Below are 7,509 nucleotides of genomic sequence, written 5' to 3' on the forward strand. Positions count from 1 at the left end.
TGTTGTCCACTAAACGATTCCGGCCTAACGAGATTCATTCAACTCGGTATATTTCTATACGCTATAGGAAGGTTAGAATGGGCCACCACTGTGACCATCATGCAAGTTTTTACAGACGAATCTCGCTCTAACATGGTTGTGGCGTGCTCTAGCTTAAGTCCCATCAAAGCCGTTATGACTGACTCGATAGATAGTAATTATAAAACTGTAGATAAATAACCTCACGCAAGGCTCGAATATATGAAAAACCAGTCCTGAAAATAGCTTTACTTTTCTTATTAAAACTAATTTTAACTCTCCTTTTACAACTAGTTTTAGGTTAGGTTTTAAAAGTAGCTTTAGGACTGGCTTGCCAAGAGTTCGAGTCCTCGTGTGGAGTTGTTCAGTGTCTTACTACTTATCGAGTCATGGCGGCTAACGTAAGTGTGCGACACTTGCGTTAGCCGCCATAATATTTTTTGATTACTGTATTGTTCTTAGGGCTTATGTCTACATTTACATCAATTTTCATTTTTTTATCTTTCTCTTTTTTTTTTTTTTATTCAAAGGCCTAAAGTTCCTGGGCTATAAACCTTCTTCCGTTAATTCTGGACGAATTATCCTGGGGCTGTGCTCCGGGTCAGGGGAGATACCACCCGAAATTTAAGAACATAAGAAAGAAGGAACACTGCAGCAGGCGTATTGACCCATGCTAGACGGATCCATCTCAAGCCCAAACCCACTACTGCTGCTTGTCACGTCGGTAGTGTTTAAGCCCATTAAATATTTAAAAAGGTTAAGTGGGGAATCAAAATTTATTGTGTCAGTTAAAGGTCTCCATAAGTCTGGAAAACAATTTCAAGTGATTTACTCACAAAACAGCGGTAATGTACACAAAACGCTAAGAAGTCAAGACAATATAATATAGCTACTCTGCTCTCATTTGTCCATTTAAGGAAACTATATGACATTCCGTATTGAGTCTCAAGCTTCATTTGTAGTGATCTGACGCGTACACACTCACATGTGAAGCGTTAGCCCGTATGGCTAAATTTACCGCCATTATTGGAGGCTCGATCCCTGTCCGCTAATCATAGTAACGAGAGGCTGTTTTTTTTTACACTAGCTTATGTCTCCTCTTCATTAATAATCAGTTATCTGGAGGCTGCAAATAGCGAAATTATTAGTCTCAGACGTGATCTCCAGGGACTGAGACGTCATGGTAGGAGAGGCGCTGCTGTTCCCCAGTAGCGACCCAGTTCCTAGTCATCTGTCTATCTGGGGGAATTACCCAAACGCACCACAATACTCGCGAAGTTGGGATAAAAATGCGTACTTATCCGGGTCTTTATTCGAATTGCCACGATATTCCTTGGTGGCCCGAAAGTTTCCTCTCCGAAAGTTGTTCAGCTGAACATTTCTTTGAAAACACCAATTGGTATCGGAGCAGAAATTGCCCAGTATAGTGTGGTCAAGTGTGCGGCTAATACCATACTGGACTGTTGTTGATGGCATGCTGACGATGCAGAGAGCCAGGTCACTTGGGTTCTGCCAGGAAGTGTTGCATCTGTCGAACTGGGTACCGCTCGGGTCCCCGACAAACAACAGTCATCACCTGGCTGGTGTAGAATCTACATTCCAGTCCTGGACGAGGTTCCACTGTTCATGACAACCCATAGAATAGCACAAATCTTATTAATCAGAGCATCATAGATAAAAAAAATAGTAGCAATACTACTACTACTAATACTAATACTACTACTACTACTACTACTACTACTACTACTACTACTACTACTACTACTACTAATAATAATAATAATAATAATAATAATAATAATAATAATAGTAATAATAATAAATTCCTTTAAAAATAACAGTGGATTGTAGATGAAAGATACTCATTGTCTTTCAGGAGAAATCACAAGAATTTTCTGCGATTTTACATCTGATACTGAACCCACTTCAGCATCTTGAAGAGGAGCGAAACGTGTGTCTACGTCAGTATAAACATGTGTCTAGGTCAGTATAAACATGTGTCTAGGTCAGTATAAACATGTGTCTTGGTCAGTATAAACATGTGTCTAGGTCAGTAAAAACATGTGTCTAGGTCAGTATAAACATGTGTCTAGGTCAGTATAAACATGTGTCTAGGTCAGGATAAACATGTGTCTAGGTCAGTATAAACATGTGTCTAGGTCAGTATAAACATGTGTCTAGGTCAGTATAAACATGTGTCTAGGTCAGTATAAACATGTGTCTAGGTCAGTATAAACATGTGTCTAGGTCAGTATAAACATGTGTCTAGGTCAGTATAAACATGTGTCTAGGTCAGTATAAACATGTGTCTAGGTCAGTATAAACATGTGTCTAGGTCAGTATAAACATGTGTCTAGGTCAGTATAAACATGTATCTAGGTCAGTATAAACATGTGTCTAGGTCAGTATAAACATGTGTCTAGGTCAGTATAAACATGTGTCTAGGTCAGTATAAACATGTGTCTAGGTCAGTATAAACATGTATCTAGGTCAGTATAAACATGTGTCTAGGTCAGTATAAACATGTGTCTAGGTTAGTATAAACATGTGTCTAGGTCAGTATAAACATGTGTCTAGGTCAGTATAAACATGTGTCTAGGTCAGTATAAACATGTGTCTAGGTCAGTATAAACATGTGTCTAGGTCAGTATAAACATGTGTCTAGGTCAGTATAAACATGTGTCTAGGTCAGTATAAACATGTGTCTAGGTTAGTATAAACATGTGTCTAGGTCAGTATAAACATGTGTCTAGGTAAGTATAAACATGTGTCTAGGTCAGTATAAACATGTGTCTAGGTCAGTATAAACATGTGTCTAGGTCAGTATAAACATGTGTCTAGGTCAGTATAAACATGTGTCTAGGTCAGTATAAACATGTGTCTAGGTCAGTATAAACATGTGTCTAGGTCAGTATAAACATGTGTCTAGGTCAGTATAAACATGTGTCTAGGTTAGTATAAACATGTGTCTAGGTCAGTATAAACATGTGTCTAGGTCAGTATAAACATGTGTCTAGGTCAGTATAAACATGTGTCTAGGTCAGTATAAACATGTGTCTAGGTCAGTATAAACATGTGTCTAGGTCAGTATAAACATGTGTCTAGGTCAGTATAAACATGTGTCTAGGTCAGTATAAACATGTGTCTAGGTCAGTATAAACATGTATCTAGGTCAGTATAAACATGTGTCTAGGTCAGTATAAACAGTTAAAAGAGAAAACAGCGAATTTGATTTAATTTAAAGAGCGACCAACGAAGGTGTTAGATTTAACATAATACCCGAAAAATTCTTGTTTGCAAGGAAGTGCCAATTTAATGCTTAAATTTGTATTTTAAGATGTTATGTATTTTTCATATAAACATAAACGGGTTTGCCTCAGGGGAAAAAACAGAATAACATCAAGTGATAGTGATAAGTGTCAGAGCATCACTTATCACTATCAATAATATTATCATCATTCCGTATCAGTTATTTTTTATTATTTAATTTTATTTTATTTTTTAGTTAGCTTGATCATTCTCACCACCAGGATCATTGTAATGATGATAATGATAGCGCTTATCAACGCTATCATTATCGACACTATTACCACTATCATTATAATTGGTAATCATTATCTTCTCATAAGTATCAGCATCATCTGCGTTTTCTATATCACCAGCATAGCTGTCATTATCATCATCATTAGCATAAACACCACCAGTCATTATTATCATCGCCATCATTACTTTTAGTCACATCATGATCATTATTTCATCAATTATCACTATCAGTATCATCATCAGTTATCAATATCAGTATCATTATCAGTTATCAGTATCATCATTGGATCACCATATCATCATTACTATCATTATCTACTTTCCCTCCATGACGGGTGGCGAGACATTTACAAGAAAAACGAAAGAGACAAATAAATGCATTATTAACCTAAAGACTGCATGCAAAGAATTGCTTTCCAATTGCAACTCATAAAGTTTCTTGCAATCGGCATTCGCTCTGTATTTTACTCGTCCATTACAAGGCAATTAACCCGCGGTTCCTAATAGCATGGTAGTCAGAGCTATCCAGAAGTAGTATACAAGTCTAGCTCGCCTCGATGGCCACTGCCTGCTTGTGCTGTTTTACTCTGATCTCAGAGGAAGGTTTGCTGACGACTCAGTTACCTAGTTTAATGTAACGTGTTATCCAGTCAAACTCTCTCAAGCCAACAGCTGGCTCACATCATACTGGCTACCTAATTCGGTGGCTTACTAGTGTGTACTCACTGTTAAAATTAAGACAGTACTCATTTCATAACTTTACTTTCTGTTCACGTATTTATTGGCCTGTGTTGATTTCTTGTACGTGTTGTATGTACATGTATGTACAGTTAACTTACCAGTTTATATTGCATCTATTTCTTCGTATTCTTGATTGACTGTTGCAAAGCTGTGGATTATTGCATAACTCTTTACTAAGTTGAATGTTGCATTGTCTAAGAGAGAATCTCTCTCTCTCCATCGTCTACTGACGTGAAGTTATTACTATCTAATGTTGCCTTATTTCAGGGAAAAAAAATCCTCTCAGCATCTGCTGACGTTGATTTATTTTGGGGCTTATGTCAGGGATATTTAATTGTTCCCCGCTACACTTGTTTGTGAAACAGCCAGACGAAGTTCACCATTATCACACGGAGGATCGAGCTTTCACCATTCCTGAATGACCTGAAGCGAGTTTACCGCTCATTTAGCCCGTAAAAGAAGCCATTAACAAAGTACTGGCATTCAACACTGCCTCTATACTTAACTCTGAACGCACATTAGTCGATCCAGTGTGAGAAGTACAAGGTTTTAAAATGTGTTGATGTGGACGAAATTGGGAACGTTTATTCGTAATAAATTTCTACCACTTAGCCTCGTGAATTGCCACTTATTGTTCACTTCTTAACGATAACCGATATTCCAATTTAGTTTAATGCAAAAACATTCTGTCTGTCTGTCTGTCTCTCTCTCTCTCTCTCTCTCTCTCATTAAAAAGAGTTTGTTTCCGTTCACTCGTATCCACCACGTTCACACAAATAACAAAAAAGGCACAATACCGTGACTGGAACGATACACAAATAACCCGCACATAAAAGAGAGAAGCTTACGACGACGTTTCGGTCCGACTTGGACCATTGTCAATGGTCCAAGTCGGACCGAAACGTCGTCGTAAGCTTCTCTCTTTTATGTGCGGGTTATTTGTGTAACGTTCACACAAGTCTTCTAGATGCTCAAGCCCCTAAAACTTAAAGCCTCTTCCTCGTCTTTCTAACCTCTCCTGGGGTGACCCCCAACCCCTCCTGTCTTCCATCCCAGATTTATACACAGAAACCTATCCACAGTAAAATATGCACTAAGTGTTTGTTCACGTGTCTGGTACCACAGGAGTTGGTATCATGTACCTAGGTTTTCATTAACGCTGGTTGGCTGGCTGGCTGGCTGGTTGGTTGGTTGGCTGGCTGGCTGGCTGGCTGGTTGGCTGGCTGGCTGGCTGGCTGGCTGGCTGGCTGGCTGGCTGGCTGGCTGGCTGGCTGGCTGGCTGGCTGACTGGCTGGCTGACTGACTGACTGGCTAGCCGGTTGGCTGACTGGCTGGCTGAGAGGTGTGCAGTACACTACATACTACCCGTGAGACCAAATGTTTTGCAAAGAACGGCATTAATCCCCATTAACTGTTTATTGATTTCAAACTTATTTGCTCTACGCCAAGCCAGAGGCAACACTCTTTGTTTCCCAGACTTGGCGTAAACTCGTCTATAAATCAATCTTGTTGTAGTCCCAGAAATGGTATCCCCCATGTCTCCCAAAGACTGCCTCTTGCGCCTCTGTGCGCACAAAAGAGATAGCAGAGAGTTCGGCACTGCTTTCAGATGTAGTTTATCATCGGCACTGATGACTTGAAGTTAATTACAGGAAGTATTCAAATGTTATCGCATTAGTCCGAAGGCCTCACTAAATTATTCAATCCCAACTTCTTCAATAACATTGTCAAACTGGCGACAACATGGCCCACATCCATTCCAACTATTCCAGGATACGCCAACCTGTAAGGTTAAAAGCCAATTAGAAGAGGCATTCCCTAGTTATCACCCAGAGCCCAATAACTTTATCTGTTTAATAAGACTAGTACAGTGTTTGAGCCAAGTGGTATGACACCCACTCTCTTCTCATGGTTAGGTTAGCTAAGGCTTGTCAGGAAATAGGACAAGTGTTTCCCGACGCGGGTCTTAGTCATATGATGATCCGCAGCGGGAGCTTTTGGTCACCTGATAGAGGCCTTCCGCTGGCTTACCCCTCCACCTCTTTAAAAATTAAGGTTATAATTATAGCCATTTATTTTACTGCCCGTCTCATGGCATTGAATATTGCATGAAAATCTGAGCACCAAACACAGGTACCTTGAACCCTCTTCGACTAGACCTATACAAAGAAAATAGTGGAATATTTACTTTGGGAATAAGATGCTTCAGTTGACTTTTTCCCCTTATTTTGTCCCTTTAGAATTTGCCTTGTATTAAATGGGAAAGTTGACAATATCTGCTAAATGTTTCGTGAGATGGAGTACGTGGCAACGCACGTGGCAACGTACGTGGCAACGTACGTGGCAACGTACGTGGCAACGTACGTGGCAACGTACGTGGCAACGTACGTGGCAACGCACTCCATCGTAGTTTAAAATCACTTAGCTACCTCACTTTTCGTACATTTAAAAAAAAATTCTACTTAGTAACCTATGTCTAGTTTTTAAAATAGTCTGTAAGAATTAGGATAAATGTACCTGAAATACACAGCATGTTAGTGACTTTCTTCGAGCTTAACAGTATTTTGTTACATATAAACTACATTTTGTATACTACAGAAAGGAAATACAGTTGTATTATATTGTATAGTATTTCACTGTATGGTATTGTAACTGTAACTAACTCTAACAGGGCGAGAGTGTATCGTTGGTGAAATATGGAGAGGTTAGGTAGATAAGCCATACCCCCGGCCGGGATTGAACCCGCGGTCATAGAGTCTCAAAACTCCAGCCCGTCGCGCTAACCACTAGACCAGCTAGCCACAATAAGATTCATCCAACTAGGTATATTTCTACACCATAGGAAGGTTAGCACAGGCACCTCTGTGACCACAAATGCAAGTTTTTACAGACGAATCTCCAGCTAGCGGGTTCAATCCCGGCCGGGGGTATGGTTTATTTGCAATCGTGTCATTACGATTTCTTAAGTCAAGTTAGGTAGATAAGGTAAGGTTCGTCAGGAAACAGGACAAGTGTTTCCTGACGCGTGACTTGGATGATGACCCGCCATTGGAACTTTTGGCCATCTGACCGAGGCCTTCCGCTGGCTTACCGGTCCACCCCTTTATTTTTTTTTATGTAGTTATAAGCATCTGTGAGAGTATCTTAAATGAATCCATGTAAACACCACTCACTATTATCACGTTCACGGTGAGGGTTTTTCCTAGC

The sequence above is a fragment of the Cherax quadricarinatus genome, chromosome 37, assembly GCF_038502225.1.
Source record: "Cherax quadricarinatus isolate ZL_2023a chromosome 37, ASM3850222v1, whole genome shotgun sequence".
In the NCBI taxonomy this organism is placed as follows: domain Eukaryota; kingdom Metazoa; phylum Arthropoda; class Malacostraca; order Decapoda; family Parastacidae; genus Cherax; species Cherax quadricarinatus.